Consider the following 18843-nt stretch of genomic DNA (forward strand, 5'->3'; position numbering starts at 1 on the left):
TTCATTTTGTATAGTATCTCAATTTTTTTTTCTCAAATTATCAAAGCAATGTGTGTGCGCAACACTGAAATCCATGTGCACCAATGTTGAACCGAGGCCAATTAAGACATGTTAACAGCTCTTCAGAAATGAATGCGTCAATGTGTGTGCTGCAGTTTGACGCTCAGCGGCATGTCCACAAGTTATTTAAAAACTAAACTGTGAGACATTTAATTAGTGTTGATAATCTAGACGTCGGCTTTTTCTTTATTTCTAAACAAAATAGGAGTTAAACCGGTTGGGGCTAAAGCATTTATGTAGTTGTGTTTCATCTGTGGAATCTCACCCGAGCTATCCTTGATTGTTCGATTCTTGGGTATTTACAGATGAACAGACGAAGGTGTTGTTGCGAGTGTCTGTTATGCAACACTCAGTGGCCGCCAAACGTCATGTCTGATTCTCCAGAGGGATAGCCAGATTTCAGGTTGCAGCAGTGGTTGTGATGTCTCACTGCACCCACTCTTCTCAAATCTGTTAACCATGGCTCAGGGATGTTGGGTTTATGGTTTCATAAAACTATGCTTCCTATCAATTTAAAACAATGACACATGTCAGCAACAGGTCCACAGCCAGTGCAGGGATATCTGTCTGTGCTTGTCTGTTGCTCAGGCCCCACAGGGGCGCTTAGCTGGTTAGCGAGCCAGAGTGGGAGGATGGGCTCCAAAGTTATTGATTGAAGCTTCTCATAATCTGTGAGCAGGTCCAAAGGTGCTGCAGGGCTGAGTGAGGCAAGGATGTTTGTGTGTGCTGGTGTGATGCTCTGACATAAAGCCTTGCCCTTCCTTCTGCCACTGAATAGGTTCACCGCCTTTTCTTAAGAGCCAAGGTGTCTTATGCCTCCTGCATTTATGTTATACAGTAGGGATCGACTGATACTGGTTTTTCAAGGCCAATATCGATTATTAGTAGTTAATAAAAAACGATAACCGATATTTGGAACGGATATGCATTTACAGTGAAAAGGAAAATCTTTAATTTAAAATTAAGATTTTGGAATGTTTAAAACTCCAACACAAAACTTTGTTTAAATGTTTTAAGCAATTATTTAATAAATTAGAAACTTTCAACATGATACACAGTAAAAGATAGTCAGATATTGTTGTGGGACATTAAGACATACTCCGTGGTGAGTGAAACCGAAGCAGAGGGACAGACACAAAGCTGTAGCAGAGCCAGAGTAGCGCACTTTTTAATTAATTAACTTTATCGTTTATCAGGCGAATAAAAACGCTGATGCAGATAATCTGCAAACTGCCAAAAAACGGCCTGATAATAGGCCACGGCCGATAATCGGTCTCTCTCTATTATACAGTGAAACAGAACAAAATTCTGCAGTGTGTGATGTAATAATTGGTTGTGTTGCCTCCTGGAGAAGCTTTTGCTTTCTAGTTCGTGGCTCTGTTGTTGCCATCGTGGTGCTTACATGTTGTCAGCGCTTTTCAAAGTAAGTCGACTGGCTGAGCTTGTTAGAGGATCTCTGCACCTCACGACTGATCACATGGCTTCTAAATCCTCATTTTCCTTCAACTGCCTTTGTTGCTGCTCCTCTGCAACCACTGTTGTTGTTGTACCCCGTTTTTGGTTTTCCTGGGTTATAGTTACCTCTTTCATCCTCACAAAACCCCACGAGCATTGGTTATTAATAACCAAATGATTTTCACCAACATACATGGCCAATGTCACTCTTTGTCCTCCAGAGAAAATACATTGGACACCAGACTAGAAGAATCCAAAGCCTCAGTGGCAGGAGCCACAGGGAAGAAGCAAAACAGATCAATAGGGACTTTAAAAAGGGTTAGTTCGTGGCCAGTTTGCTCAGTTGGTAAAGCGGGCGCACATATGCAGAGGTTTATTCCTCAACGCAGAAGGTCCAGGGTTTGAGTCCGACCTGTGACGGTTTTCCTGCATGTCTTCCCCCCTCTCTCTCCCCTTTCATATCTCAGCTTTCCTATCCAATAAAGGCAGAAATGCCCCCCCCCCCCCAAAAAAAAAAAAAAAAAAGGTTAGTTCACCAAAATCACAAACCAAATTTTATTTTCTCACTTACCCCACTTGGTATCTATCTCTGTCTCTAACCTAATACAATGTTGGTAAATGACATTAGCACATCATTCTGGAAACAAAATCCGATTTATTTGGGATAATCAACAGATCTTAATGGGTTATTTCATCTTTTTGTGATTTGGCAGCATTAAGGTTGAATAAACTGCAGTCGGCTACCACTTTTAATTGGAATACTTGTCGTTGATGGCGGCAAACTTGCAGAGTTTGTTTTGCAATGCACAATGCATGCATAATCCACATTTGTAAGTGGCTGCCTCTTTATTAACAAGGTTTAAGAAATGAATGTGAGGAAATCTATCATTATCACAACTCGCAATCACCAAACCCTACAGCGGGTGCAAACTCATAATCTTAGACAATTTGCATATGCAATTAGTGTAAGCTTCAAGGAAAGAATGTGACTGACAGAACTGAAATGTTTTACCTAGTTGGATTGAACCCAATTTAGAGAGTAACCATGGTCGACTTTAAGGGTACCGTTTTGTACATTGTATCTCTCAAGCTGGTTTGAGATACTACAGCAGATAAAGAATGACAATGCTATTTGACAGCTTGACCTCCAGGCCCCTATTGCAGCAAATATGTCCAAGAGATGAATCTGCTCACCAATTTGTTGGCCAACAGCACTGTATTACCTCAACACACATCCACTTTACGGGTGCACACAGCGACAACAAATACAACGGACAATGAGGAAATTTCTTCAATTGTACGCCACCAGGCCCATTTTTCAGGATAGCTTTGATGATTTTGCCGCCATGTTTAAAAACTAAAAAACGAAGGCAGCCAATTTGTTATTTCATGTCAGAGGAGACACAGACAGACATAGGAGGAATTCTATTTTTTTTCATTCTCACTCATTTTTCGCCCCCCCATCTTAAGGTTATTCATCTGGCTATGGAGTGAAAATCAATGGCACGAACAGGCCCGAGAGTTAAAGACCTGCGCTGAATCTCTGGTTGTTCATATGGGACGTGAAGGGGACAGCCATGTTTCATTAGAAATTCAAGGCCAATCTGTTCCCAGGGAGGGAAAGCAGGATGTCAAGGTAATGAGTTAATTTAGGAGATAAGGAACAGCAAATGTAATCTCTGAAATTTCACCAGCAGCAAAATGGCTCCTCAAGCCTCAAGCCCAACCTATCAAACAGAGGGGGGAAAAAGTCTCTCATTATCATGATAGTCTTAGGTCTCGGTTCTCTACAGAGCAGTAAATATGGGTAATCATCCTCTCAAAATATTGTAAGTTTACCCTGAGGCTTCACTGTAAAGATCATATTGAACCCTCTGGTATGAATAACGGAGCAGGGTTGCTTCAAATGCTTTAGCTTAAGCAGCAAAGAGTCAAACAGCTTAAGATACCACAATAATTTCTGCCACTATCGTAGACTCCAGACTACCCAGTACGCCAGCATTATATCAAATTTAAGCAGATGCCTAGTTATTATCCCCAAGTGGGCCGGGTTGGCCCCGTGGCGCTGTGGTAATGAGTGTTTTTTTGTCTGACTGGGTGGACATGTTTTGGAAGAAAGGCCTCTGTCTGCCCCCCAATAAGCTTGGCTTTGAGAATGAACTCTGCACAGCATGGACCTTTATGTCTCCACATTTGCATCATCCTTCATGGGAGCCCCAAACATGTCAGGCTGCTCCATTTTTTAGGGATGAAGGGGTTTGTAGAGTAAACAGGAGTGGAAATCGAGGCCACTTGCTGGTATATCTCTCCGTGTTTTGAGCTGTGGGCTTCTGCTGGTTGTGCTATTATTCCAGCAATTGGCAGTGCCGAATGGTAGTTCTCTCAAGTGAAAGCATTCCTGTAGTTGAAGGTGTAATACTATGCAACGTTTTTGAGCAGCTGCTTAAAAAGAGGACCACCTCAAGAAGGGTTGCAGGGACAGCAGTGCGGTGTCACGACAGCAGCTTATGAAGAGAACTAGACGGATCGCGTAGAACGGTGTACAGCTCTTGCACATGTCATCTACAGTACAGCACTAATGGGTGAGGGAGAGCATGGGGGAGGCGGGTGGCATGACAACCTACAGCAGGCAGGAGTCTTGGTTGCCATGGCGACAAACAAGGATGTTTGCATCAGAGGCAAATCTCAGCGGTCGGCAGCAGAGGGCACACATGCCGCTCGACTAACAGTAATGGAGAATCGTCGGGGCCAGAGATGAGAAAAGGTGGGGTCAGAGGAAGGAATGCCTTTTCCTTATTACTCGGCGTTCCCTCGCAATCTCTTTTTCCCAGCAGGGCTGAGCCACACTGTAGGAGGAGGGTTCCTGTCCAACAGGGGGACAAGGACTCACTGGTTCAACAGCTAATGACCCCGCTTGCCTTGCTGTATTAGAGAGAAGAATTAAATCAACTTCACAGTAAGGTCACTTGAAAATATTAAGGCTGTAATGCTGACTTTGTGACTCTACATTTAATTCATCCAAAATGAATTTAATAAGAATGCAATGACCTTGATTTGTAGCAAAACATTACAGCAATGTGACTCACTTAAGAAAGCTGCTCTCTTCAGCCCCATGTGCACTCACATTGGCAGGGAGAATAAAAGAGGCAAAAAGTTGTCTAACTGTGCATGCTTTCCATCACATGTTGAAATTATTTTGACACATATTAAATCCACCAAGGTTATTTGTGTCACGGACAGGGCAGTGCAGCATAACACTGATTTTAATTGCCTTTTTTTTTTCCCAGCATGCGCATGTATCTATATGCATCTTGCACACACTGCTGGGTGTCGTGTTGCTTTATGACTCATGCATCCTCCGAGGGCGCCCAGAAGCAGCGAGTGAACTGTAACAGAGCCAAGAGGCAACTTACTTGGACATGGGTAGCAGAACAAGGGGTCACACAACGTGGCATCATGACTTTGCGTAAACATACACGCCACTTTCCTAAAGCCAAATGGCATGTTATCTGTACGCATTTTGAGCTATCTGCGTGTATGTCTACGCTGTATACAGCGGATGTAAACAAACACGTTATCGCGAGAACGTGCTGTGCTATCGCGAGAACAACGTCACACGCGTGTAAAAAAGGTTGGGTTTAGGAAAAGAAAGGGAAAGGCTTTAGTAACACAAAAAAACGACAAAAAAAACGACGGTGACCAACGTCACACGCTTAGGAAAACAATAAACGGTTGGGTTTAGGAGAAGAACATTGGGGAAGGCTTTATTTAAAAAAAAAAAAAAACAGTTGATAAACACCACTTCCGTCCTTTCATACTACTCGCTACGGCGATAATTCACACGTAATGTAGGTCAATGGAGGCCAAACGGCGTTGATAAACACGCCAAAGCGCGATTATGCTGCTTCTCTTCATAGTCGTCAGATTCATTTACCAATAATTATATCAATAAAAAAATCATGGTTGCAGCTGTCGCTGTGGTCCTGCTGCACGCCCTGCTATGCTCTGCTGTGCCCTGCTACGTCCTGTAACGCCCTGCAGTGCCTTGCTATGCCATGAACTACTACAACTACTATTTCTAGTCATAGTTCCATTATCTTTATTGTGACTATTATTGCCACTATTCATCACACCCCCAACCAGCACCTTCAGACACCGCCTACCAAGAGCCTGGGTCTGAGGTCCGAGGTTTCTTCCTAAAAGGGAGTTCTTCCTCGCCACTGTCGCACTCTTGGGGGAATTACTAGAATTGTTGGGTCCTTGTATATTATAGAGTGTGGTCTAGACCTACTCTATCTGTAAAGTGTCTTAAGATAACTCTTGTTATTATTTGATACTACAAATAAAATTGAATTTAATTGAATTAATAACACGCCAAAATGGCAAACGAATTGGCGTGTCATACATACGCCACTTAATGAGATCAGTCTGGGTCACAGAAAAGGCTGACATTCTGGGGACACCGACGGGAGCCGCCTGAGAATTGTGAGCTTGTAAACAATTAGCCTTTTCTGCCTTTGATAAAACGCATCATGATGCTTGAGTTGTGAATGCGTCATTTTGCTCAAATTGATGCATATGCCTTTGTGATACTCACTCCACATTACTTAATTCCCATCAAAAATGACAGCTGTTTTACTCTTATAAACTCGTGAATGGAAAATAGGCTGAAGAGTGGACACTAGTAATTTGGATTCCAGGCTCATCTCCATGCTGACACTGTTTATACAGAATGGCTAAATCAACAGGGGACCATCGTTGAGCCCCTCTAATCTAATCATTTCAGACATACAAACTGAACAATGTCAGCCAAAAAGACAATTACACAAAGAACAGCAGTTGGTTAGGTTATCACTGACATTATCCTGGAGGTAAGGTGCCACTTCCTCCTCTATTTTCTTTTCTACTAAGTCACTGCCTTTATATCAGCAGATGCATCATGGGATGCCCCCATGTGTCTTTATGGCTGGGTGGATGTGCATGTGAGTTTCAGGTAAGCACAGGAAGAGAATAGTGGCCTTTTCTTCATGAAACTTTGAAACCTGTGTGCCCTTCAGTATTAATAAATATACTATTTCATTAGTCAAAAGGGATGTTTCACCCACTACTGTATGTAGAGGTGAGGAAGGGTATCTGGAGAACAGACATGGAGCACACGGGGCAGGGCTTCTCTCCCTCAGCAGTCCCACACACCCAGATGGTATTAATCTCTAATAACTTCCCCATAAAGCACCTTCGGGCAGCGGCAGGAGAAATGTTATGGGTAGATGATGCGTTTTACCAACCGTAAGTATGAATCAGGATATTAAAAAATTGTAGGAGGGCAAAAGCAATTTCCCCCTAAAGGGGATTTTAAAATTACAGCTTTCAGACTGGAAGTTTTGCCATAAAATCACCGAAGATAACTTCTGTAAATGAAAATTTCTCTGACAGACAGCCATGAAATAAAGCCTCCTTAATTACACTTTGTACAAGCTATTGTACATTTATGACAGGCAGTCAAAATGAATAACAGCCTGTAATAATATTTTTTTGCAAATACTTTCTTTGGGAAGACAAACCTGAATGAAGCCATTGTAACATTAATTTACTTGGACTACTCTGAAGCCATTCAACTTATGTGTATTTAATTAAGCAGACTGCAAACCGAGGCAGACATATCAGACACAGACTTGTTTTCTGACTGGCTTCATTAGACATTGTTCCGACTGTGCCGCTGATCCTTTCCAACTCACTGCGACTTAACGCCAACTGTTTTGACCAAGTTGTAGCTGATAAATATGAATTTAAATGCAGTCGCATGCAGCTGGAAGAATGGGCTTTTGTCACAAACCGAATAATGCTTTAGTTATTCTGCACAAATGAAAACATCCTTATGGTTTTGTGGTATGGTGAGGAAAAGACCCACGAATGCTCATTGAAATTCAACAGCTGTAAACCATGTGATTTACTATTTGAAATAAGCTGTGTGATAGAATAGCATTGATGTTTTGGTGACATTTTTGGTGCCAAATTATTTATTATTTATTACATATTATTATATTTCTGTAATGTTTGTGTAGTGCAATGATCAAACAAGAGTGTTTTTTTTTCTAAAAGTTGGCCTTCTTTTCTTTGCCTAGGCATGGTTGCTGCAAGTAAAAAACAAAGAAACTACCTACTTTAAATGGCATTATTTTTGTAAGAATATGTATGTGTCTCTGTTTAGCTCTGTCAATAGAATGTGTATATGTGTGTGTATTTGTGAGAGCATGTGCGTGTGAATTGATCATGTAATCTGAGTCTTATCTCGGTGGGCCTATAGATATCAAGCGGTCCTGAGTTCTATACACCCTGTCAAACACTGAGCTTTAAATCAGGACTTAGACCAGCATAATCAGCTTATCAGTGTCAGGCCTTTAAAACAACCACTGACACCAGTTAGCCTAGCAATAAAGGCTATGAGGAGGATCTTCTACAATTAGTGCCTCATTATTGTACACGTTGGAATTAAGGGTGGTCGTTGTGAAATATTTATTCATTTAGCAGTGGTGGCCTATAGGTTAGAGCTTGTGACCGGGAGGTCGTCGGTTCAATCCCCAGACTGACAGGATAAAATCTGGGTGGGGAAAGTGAAAGAGCAGCGCTTGTCCCTCCCTCATTACCACCACTGAGGTGCCCTTGAGCAAGGCCCTTAACCTCCAACGGCTCCAGTGGAGCTGCTCAGTGGCCAGCAGATCAGACTGTGGTTGTACTGGGCAGCTTCCAGGTATGAATGTGTAACTGTGTTTATGTGATCAGGGTGTTCCTGCAAAAGAGAGGCTTCCTCTCAGTGAACTGCCCCTGAATAAATAAAGGTTAAATAAATAAAAAATGTAAAGTGCTGATGTTAATGTCTTTAATGTTTATGTTAATGTTTTTTTTTTTTTTAAATTAAGTTTATTTAATTGTGTTCGACCAATAAATCCGAGTTTGAATTATGCACAACAATCTCCCTTGTTTTGTGAACAAACTTGACTCTCACATTTTAAGCCTTTAATAGAAAAGACGGGATACAAGCAGATTTACAAGCTTGAGGAGAGATTTAGAAGGCATATAAAAAATATCTTTATCCAATGTGCATGCACTAAAGGTTAATTTGCAAAACAACATTGTAGAAAATGATCTCAGTCAGTGATGCCACGCTGGCTGGCTAACGGGCACTGTTCAATATTTCATTTCCATGAAGAAAACAAACACAGTTAATAGAAAACTGTGTGCAGTCATGTTTATTCGGAGTAATCGAAACATTGTTCAAGTTAATTTAGCTAGACTTCATTCTTAATGATAGAAGACGTTAGGGCTGCTCGATTATAGAAAAGAACATACTCTCAATTATTTTGGTCAATATTGAAATCACGATTACTCATTGACTTTTGGAAAGATGTTGCATTTATGTGCGTAAAATACGTAATGTGCAAAATAATCGTTCTTCTCGATTACATTGTTTTTGTGATCGTTAGGAGCCGAAAACCTAATCACGATTAAAAATGTAATTAATTGCACAGCCCTAGAAGAAGTACATTTGAGGAGTGATGCATATGAACTTTGGGTCATTCTTAGCATTAGTTTGTTTTACACAGAAAGCTGCTTCTCTCTTTCTGCAGCTGAACATATGCAGTTTAAAATATGAATTAAATATTTATCAATTATTGATTGTAGTGTCTTTAGCTGGTTCTCATTTCAAGGTCAGCTGGATTGCATACTACTTAGACCTGACCTACTGTAGCAGTGGCACAGTTATAGTGACTGGACTGTAATTATTATCAATAATCAACTCCAAAAGGAACTCATTATTTCATATAGGACTGAGCTCCTTAAAAAAAGTATAATCCTGTAATCCATCACCACATGATTATGCTATTGTGCATTGTATTTATCTATACTTCCATTGATTGTGATGGTACAAGAATGAGAAGATGATGATTATAGGGGAGGTACTTGGCCTCGCCCAGAAAGAAGAGCAGGAAAACTAGTCCAGAGGCATCCATCTCCCCCCAGCACGAGTCGCTCTCTGTGTTGACAGTGTCACTGATCTGGGCATGTCCCTCCTCACAGGCACCCACTACCAAATGGCTACACAAGGTCAAATCATAACACAGATGATATTTAATATCCTCCATTTTGTATTGCAGAAACAAATCCTATCTCATTATTTTTCTGTCCTGCTGCTTCTGTTACACTGCTTACACTCCCCTCATTTCCCCCCATTTTCTATCTAGAATTACCACCTTGTGGTTCTCTGCCAGCCAGTCAAGTTGCAGTTTACATCGATGTCTGTCCAAACTCAAAATACATGTAGTCAAGACTTGGAGGCAATATAATAAAAAGCTATTTAGTGTATTTTTTAGCGAAACATGGCTGCTTCACACACATCTTCAACCCGGTAGCACAGAAGATCTATACAACCACCACAGTTTCAAGGTGGGGACCCAAGATTAGTGTCACCAATTCAGTATCCGACCAAATGTCTCCCCTTCTGTTCCTGAGTTATGGCCTTGAATGATGGCCAGAAAAGTGTTTTTGCAGAACATTATGTCACAGTGAAGTTGACCTCTGACCTTTGAGGTATAACATGTCATCCCTTTATCATTCTATCCTACTAGACGTTTGTTATCATTTTTAGCGTAGGAATTATTGAGTTACGGACAAAAATGTGTTTTGTGAGGTCACACTGACCTTGACCTTTGACCTCCAAAATCTAATCAGTTCATCCTTGAGTCCAAGTGGACATTTGTGCCAAATCTGGAAGATTCTCTCAAGGGGGTCTTGAAATATCGCGTTCTCAAGAATGGGACGTACGGACAACCCCGAAAACAATCCCTTCAGCCATGGCTGTCGCCAGCGCGGAGGCATAATAAACTGATCATAAGTGAGAGGTGTCAGTAATCCTGGCAGATGACCTTATAATCCTTGCTTTTGGCTTTTTGAAAGGTTCACTGAGGATTACTCGGCCCAGACAAAAGGTTAGCATTGCTCGGACATCAGGTTTAGGACTAATTGTTCGTAGGCCTGTCGTGATAGTCAATAAATCAATTAATCGCACGATAAAAAAAATTAGCTCGATAATGTTTCCGGCCGCGATAATTTCCATTTGCTTGTTCTCTCTCTCTCTCTCTCTCTCTCTCTCTCTCTCTCTCTCTCTCTCTCTCTCTCTCTCTCTTTCCTTAGCGTAACGAGGAGTGAACCCTCTTGTGAGTCGCATGGTCTTTGTGTGGAGGCGGGACTCCTGGCGGGGAGAGAGAGAGAGAGAGAGAGAGAGAGAGAGAGAGAGAGAGAGAGAGAGAGAGAGAGAGAGAGAGAGAGAGACAGAAAATGCGAGTAGTTGGAGCGGGGTTTTCCGCAGCACTTTGCCATTAAGGCGCCGTCAAAAAAAGAAGACATATATGAGCGATATCCGCCGTGTTACTCGGCGTCCTGTTTTCTCCCGTTCATTCCAAACCACGCAGTTGACAACCTGCAGATGGAGGCGGTGGAGACAGGCATGGACATAAACGCCGCTGTGGACTTGTCAGTCTTGCAAGCGGTTTCAGGAAAGTTGCTGTATGTGTCCGACAATGCACAGAATATTAACCGGTACAAGCCTACAGCTGTCAGTGTGTCAGAGGCTCCTGGACGGTGAACTGAGACTCCGTTACCTGCTTGTCAAAAATCGCCACTTACTAGCTAATAAATTAGCCTAAGGTAAACGCTAGCTATCAGTAAACAGAAGTGACGTGGTGGCTGGCGTGCGTGCGTGTGTGTGTGTGTGTGTGTGTGTGTGTCGGCCGCCCCCCCGCGAAGCTCCGACCTGCAGAGGAGCAGAAGAAAGTATAGCTGCACCTTCGCCAAAATGAAGACTGAAAAACAGAACTATTTTGGTACAAACATTTACTCGCCATGTGGCAGATAGTCTGATAGAAATAGGTAGATATAATGTATTATTTGAATGTAATATTTAGTGTTTAATAAATAATTGTTAAATGCAGTACAGAGTCTGTAGTCTATCACAAACACTCGACTAATGCTGCAAACATTTGACAGCCAGTATGAATTACCTGGGAGAACATACGTGTCACAAACGGCAATTCCACAACTGTCCAACAGTGTGAAAGACAACATACTAAAGGAGATCAAAGACATATTGTGGATATTTAAAATGTCTTCCAGTTCCAGTGTTAAATATTCTTTAGAAATAAAAGTTTATTGATCTTTGAAAAGGTGTACCTGCATTATTATGTCATTATCATTATATTAGATGAAAATGGTCTCAGAATGACAATATTATCGTTTATCGCAATCATTTCTGGGACAATTTATCATCCAGCAAAATCTGTTATCGTGACAGGCCTAATTGTTCGTACTGCACTTCTCATTAATAGCTCTTTAACAAACCTGATAAAACATGATGACACCTACGGTGACCGCTGACAAGGTCACTTGTTTGGTTGTCAATATCTGCCCCCACCCTCTCAAGCTTGGTGTACTGTAAATTGGATTAAAAAAAATAATGTGTTGAGCTTTTATAGCCAAAAAGAAGAACTCATAATATATGTAGATCTTCATCATGTCCTATTTTTTTTAATCCAGGTAAGTCGATTGAGAACAATTTCTCATTTGCAATGACAACCTGTCACATTCACACAGTTCCACATTCATACCTGGAAGCTTCCCAGTACAACCACAGTCTGATCTGCTGGCCACCGAGCAGCTCCACTGGAGCGGTTGGGGTTAAGGTCCTTGCTCAAGGGCACCTCAGTGGTGGTAATGAGGGAGGGACAACCTCCCGGTCCCAAGCTCGCTTCCTTAACCCCAGGCCACCACTCCCCCATATAGCACAATTTAAAAAAAAGAAAAGAAAAGAAAAAAGTCCTGGCCGATGATTACACTCAGTCAGGGTTCCCTGAAACCAAACATGAAAAATAGCCTTTATGGGTTTCAAAAAGCTATTGCCAGCCAAGAGTCCATGCTGCATCCATCAGTGCAGGCACAGCCTCGGCCTGTCTGATTTAGTTAGTGTTTATGAAATGGAGCATCTGCAGAAGCTCCCAGAGAGTATGTAAACATAAGCTCTGCCTTGGGAAATGAGCTGAGGGGTCGTTTAGATTTGGGTGGGGGAAAGCATGGAGTGCTGCCTCGCTCTCACTCCCTCTGTCACCTGGTAACAGTTTGACACACGGGAGCTTCCTGGTTAATGTATTCCAAGCGCTAGGCTAAACAGCAACACCTGAGCAACCCCAGCCCACTCCCCTCCTCTCACGTTTCTTTCTCTCCCATTGGCTGATCCTGCCTCCTGAGATATTAGGTAATCCGGGAGTGGGCAAGAGGTGATAGGCCAACCATCTTTTAACGATACATTATTTGTCAGCGAAGCCACACTACAATCACCACGGATATGCTTGACATGTTTGCCGAGAGCCAGGAGCCATCCATTCCATGTGCACTGTGCAGTAGCCATTCGGCAATCTATCAGTGAACCTGTGGGAGGTGATGAGCCTCCTTTACAGCACGGGGGTTTCCCGCCAATCACAAAAATAGCAGCAATATTGTATAACATATGCAACTCAAGTGGCTTTTCAAATTGTATCTGCTCACTGTATAGATTCCTAAGCTTAAAAGATTGTGACTATGAGCAGGAATTAATTATCACTGCTGAGTTTGTATATTTGATTATCAGCACATGGTACAGAAAGGAACAAAAGCATGCAGGAGAAAAGTCAGAGACAGAGAGGGATGTTTTGTTCCCTTTTTAAATGGCATTACAGCTCATTTCCGAATCAATAGCTTGCCTCTTTCCTCCCTGCCCAAGATAAACCCATCACAATTGAAGGATGGAGAAGAGTGGAGAGAGAGAGAAAAAAAAAAAGGAGAGGGCACTAGACCCACAACCGGCCTATTTTATCTGATGGAGAGAGGTGAACAAACGGAGGGATTAGCTTCCATGGGATGAAAGCAGCTGCTCGTCTTCCTTCTCCATTCCCCTCCCCTCCTCTCCTTGTCTCTCCATCCGCCCACACATCCACACCGTGGTCTCCCCTCGCAACCAGAGACATGCTCTATATGTTGTCGCTGATCTGATATTGCCAGCAGCGCTCCACCCTGTACCTTAAGCAGTTTCACAGCAAACATGCCAACACAAAAAGCCTTTCAGTGCACATGGCGATAAAAGGCACAGCGAAAACGGGCGCCAAAAATTGTGTCATGGAGAGGGGTTGAGAGTTGTAGCAAAGTGTACTTCCCCTGTGGCACCCTCAAAGCACCCACCCTTCCTGATAATGCCACCTAGACACCAATACATCAACACACATCCCGCCACAAAAACACACCCACAAAACCAACAAGGGACACCCCATTTCTTTGTAACTTTTGTGGTAGCCCAAAGAGGAAACGTGCGCTCTTACCTGGCAACAACAGCACACCTTCAGCTCCAAATCTGCTCGCCCTGACAATGAGGCACGCTCATCTGGAGTAGGAGAAGATAGTCTTGGAGTGAGAGAGTGTTTGTGTGTGTGTAGTGTGTGTTAGTGTGAGGCTGGAAAAGAAAGAGAGAGAGAGAGAGAGAGAGAGAGAGAGAGAGAGAAAGTGAGAGGTGGAGCTTGGTTTGGAGGAGAGAGGGAGGAGGAGAGAAAGAGGGCTGGATGATGACTCTGTCTGCTGTCTATACAGCCAGTCTTGTGGGAGCAGTGTGGATGGCGCTAGTTCACCTTCTGTTCAAACACAAGCGGCGGACGCACCTCGTGAAAGGCTGGGAAAAAAAGGAACCCTGGGACAGAGAAAGGGAGGAGGAGAAGGAGGTGTGAGAGAGACAGGAGAGACTCTGGGTTGTTTAAGCCAGCATCGTCACGCGGCAGTTCCTAGGAATCCCTCCAGTAAGAGGGGCACTGCATCACTGAGTCCTTGGCTGTGATTGGCTGGGTAGTGGGGAGACGCAAGGATGTTTGGCAACAGCGTGTAACCTAAGATGACCCTTTCTACACATATTAACATGCCCTGTTTGTGTTCCTCAGCCCCTCTGGGCACCCGTCACTTTCAAGGACACTTCAACAAAATCCCCTCCCCTAGGATCTTTGGATCCCTGGGAGTGCGCGTGTGTGCGTGTGTGTGTGTGTGTGTGTCAGTTCATAGTAAGCCAAGCCTGCCCTTACACATGAACAAATACAAAAATACACACGTGCATGCACACACGCAACATCCTACAAGAAATTGTCCATGGTGGAAGAGGATTTCCCCAGAGGAAAGCTAACAAACACATGCAAAGACAATCTTTGATTAGAAGGATTAAACAAATATGGTGTCAAACTGACCTTAAAACCACTGCAGATATTATATAGTATAGTGTATATAGTATAGATAGGCCTGTAACAATTATTACATAATTGTTTTATTGTCAACTTTTTTTACGTTTTTACGTTTAACCGCAATTTATTGCTAACATTAGCTAAGGTCTTAAGGAGTATGACTGTTGATGTTGTTGATTCAGTTTGGATGTGCCAAATTGTAATTATATAAGTGATTATTGGTCGGACTGTTGAGCTAAAGCTATGCTTTTTTTTTTTTTTTTTTAATCATAATAAAGAGCCGTGGTTTACTTCATAGGCAGTGTATTTGTGTTATTACATTATCTAGGTCACATAACAGTGATGTATAACCAAAAGATGTATCCTGGGATTCATTCAAAACTTGATTTGATTTGTTTAAAAAAGTAATCAATAAATAAATATTTTTAAATTTGACTGAAAGAGACATTATATTGTTAATTAGGGCTGGGCAATATATTGATATTATATTGATATCGTGATATGAGACTAGATTTTGTCTTAGACTTTGGATATTGTAATATCGTGATATGACATAAGTGTTGTCTTTTCCTGGTTTTAAAGGCTGCATTACAGTAAAGTGATGTCATTTTCTGAACTTACCAGAATGTTCTAGCTGTTCTATTATTTGCCTTTACTCACTCAGTCATTATATCCACATTACAGATGATTATTTATCTAAAATCTAAGTGTGAAGGTATTTTGTTAAAGCACCAATTGTCAACCCTAGAATATCGCCGCAATATCGATATTGAGTTATTTGGTCAAGGATATCGTGGTATCTGATTTTCTCCCTATCGCCCAGCCCTATTGTTAATCGCAATTATTTCTGAGACAATTAATTGTACAGCAAAATTTGGAATTGTTAAAGCTCTAAGTATACACAAAATCATATCCAATGGGCAATTTAACACTAATGTTGTATAATTCAGCTGTGCATATGGGTTGATTTATTATGTTTTATTATTATTGATGAACTTTATTAAATTTAAACACAACTGTCATTAAACCCTCAATCTTATATAATGGCTTAATTTCAAGAGGAGGAAATTAAACCGGCTGAGACGCTCCAGCAAAGTGATCATGTGACACGGGATTCATGAATATGGAAAGTGGTTGATGAAGCCATTTTTAGCTGCCTCAGGTAGCAAACCAGGTTTTCTATTGGCGGCACAAGAGAACTGAATAAAAGCAGCGCCCAGCTGCACTCAAAAGGTCAGACAGAAACCGACAGGCTGCAGGATGAATAGAGCTCTCTGTCTTGTGTTTTCCCATGAAAACAGTCCACATGACGTGTTGCTCAGGAGGCGCTATAAGGGTTTTTAATTTTTTTTAGGTGTTTTCCTTTATTTAGAACAGCTGAAGAGAGACAGGAAACGGGGGAGAGAGATGCAGCAAAGGGCCTCGGGTCAGATTCGAATCCGGGCTGCTGGCAAGGACTGAGCCTACATGGGGCACACGCTCTACCAGGTGAACTATCGCCCCGGGTTTTTAAGCATATAATATATTGTAATCACTCAACCTAAAAAATGACTTAAAGCTTTAGTGCGTAACTTTTTTATATTAATTAATGTACGTTACATTAAAGCCATTGCCAAATGAGTTGCTACAAAGCTAATTAAGACTATCAGCTCCACACAGCTCTCTCTGTATTTCTCAGTATGACTATGTTCAGAAGATTGTGTCGTCCGGTGACTTTCCCCGGTGCAGAAACTCGAGTGAAGATAATTACCTCTTCTGAAGAGTCCATTATGTTTTTTTTTAATTCATCCTGTCCTCCTTAGCTGCTAGCAACTGCATCGAGGAGGGGTGGGGGCTGTGCGCGATCACATAATGGCCGTTTTACAGTCACCGCATCCAAGCTTGCGCACGCCAATGTGACGTCAAAATGACGTAGATCTCGCTGGCACGCCAGGATTTTGAGTGTGCATCCAGAGGGGGCGCACCACTCTATTTTTTTCAGTGGCGCGCGACAAAGCGGAAACGGGAAGCCTGAACGAGCTCGAGGGTAACCGGATGCCAGGACTCTCAGAGTGACTGCAAGTCTCTCTTGTAAACTTACTGGGTTAAGAGGAGTTCTTTTATGGTGAATGAAAGGCTTGATCCGATGAAGTAGGTCATTGAATCAAATCGAAGCATTGACGGCAATGCTGCTGCCAGTTCTGCCGTTGTTTACCTTTTTCTTCTTCTTCTAGTCCGTAGAAATAGCCGGTAGCCTTTCCTCATTAGAGCCACCTCTGTTCAGGAGAAGACTGCAACTAGTGTCGCGACCACCATGTGGGAGTATAAACAGTTACGGTGCTCCCATGACGTCACACTGGCGCTCGACAGATCGGCTGTGGCTAGTATACCGCACGTTTAAGGCTTGGATCATGTGGACGCGCCGACAGTGTTGTTGTCATTACTTAGAATTCCTCATGGGGGTGACAAACTATGCACTATAGCTTTAAATTGAGCTGCAAATAAGCATTCTGGGGAATAGAGACCTTTGTCATAGTGAGTGGTAGTTTTTTCTAGCCTAGAAATCTAGACGCACCCTAGTGGCAGAAAATTTAATTTGCAGCCAGGGGGGTCTAGGCACTCTCTGTTGGTTTGCGAGCTGGAAAAACCAAACTCTGGTCAGGCCAATCACATCGTGTATAGAGTCGGTGGGCAGGCATATGGCTGCTGCTGCTGGGAACAGCGGTCTTCTGGAAGACTTGGAGTTAAGCTTTTCTTTGAGAAAAGAACAAAGAACGGCACTGAAATCATTCTTAAAAAAGGAAAATGTGTTCAGATTTTTGCCGACAGGATACGGTAAAAGGTTTAATCTATCAACTAGCTTCGCTACCTTCTTCGTTGCTCTGCCTGGTTGTAGTGCTATCCTATTGCGTGCAGAGGGAATTTGAAAGACAACCGTTTATCCCGCCCCTCGGATTGAGCCCTGTCAATGGTGAGTTCCCAGACCCAACATCTTGATGTGGGTCAGGCTTGTCAGGCTACGTTTTTTCTGCATGTCTAATTTACTGTAAATGGTGTTTATGTGTGGAGGTTGCATGCTTCCTCCTGTGCTCCGGCTTCCTCCAACAGTCCAAAGACATTCAGGTTGGGTTAACTGACGACTCTAAATTGCCTGTAGGTTTGAACTTGAGTGTGAAAGGTCGTATGTCTATATGTGAAGCCCCCCCCCCGCCAACGACCCTGCAAATGATAAGCGGGTATAGACGGATGGAAGTGCAAATAATTTTCTTAAAATAAAACTCCAAATGATACTGATGTCAACATGGGTTTACTTGGTTCAATAACTTTTTAAGGTATTTTAACAGCTAGATAACATATGGTAATATATCCATATATGAATATGAACCTCTTAACATAAAGAAGGTATGCACTTGGATTGAAAATTGTATTTAAATAGTTACTCTGCATGGTACATAAAGCATTTCTGATGCCCAAATGAAGACACAAAGTCAATTTCAGATTTACACATTGATGCTCTCAAAACATTTCAGTTAGGTCAAAAATATGTGACAAAATATGATCAGTAAAAAGCAATAGTAAAAGTACAATTCTAGCTCAAGCCCAAATCCTGCCCTGAAAAACATTTGGAATGGATAATAGGGAATGATTGTACAATTTCTTTTTTACTTCTTTTGAAATTCAAGTCTTGGATAAAAAGGGGAAGTGTAACACTGAGTATGACTGTTTGTATACTAGCTTAAATCAATCCTAACATAAGGTGTATAATGTATTTCTTTCTTGTCATATCATTGTTTTATGGAATCAGTCTGGTCAAACCTCCAAAGAAACCATGAAAAGACAGTCTGACTGTTTCCACTGGTGAGTCACATACTGTAGCACCCTGTGGAGATCTCTTTATCCAGCACTTAAAAAGGTCACCCTTCTCTCCAGCATAGCTTTGTTTGTTTTTACAAGAATCTCATAATCAATAAGGTAACAAAACATTTTCATTCACAACAAAGTGAGCATATTCTGGACATGACCAAAAACAGTCTTCACTGATAACTGAAAAAAC

The 18843-nt window shown here is 42.1% G+C and overlaps 1 protein-coding gene across 5 annotated transcripts in view; it reads right to left on the bottom strand.

Annotated features, from left to right (window-relative positions):
* Positions 1–18843, bottom strand: part of syt1a (synaptotagmin Ia) — a 209533-nt gene that overhangs the window by 175740 nt on the left and 14950 nt on the right. Inside the window, exon 1 of one of the 5 annotated variants that reach the window (XM_031313288.2) lies at positions 13914–14216. The exons of 1 other annotated variant lie outside the window; for it this stretch is intronic. The gene's annotated coding sequence lies outside the window, so the exon portion shown is untranslated. Of the gene's footprint in view, positions 1–13913; positions 14228–18843 lie in introns of those variants that run through there. 3 more of the 5 variants (XM_031313292.2, XM_035995861.1, XM_031313295.2) reach the window with 3 other exon arrangements.

The sequence above is a fragment of the Sander lucioperca genome, chromosome 20, assembly GCF_008315115.2.
Source record: "Sander lucioperca isolate FBNREF2018 chromosome 20, SLUC_FBN_1.2, whole genome shotgun sequence".
Classification (NCBI taxonomy): domain Eukaryota; kingdom Metazoa; phylum Chordata; class Actinopteri; order Perciformes; family Percidae; genus Sander; species Sander lucioperca.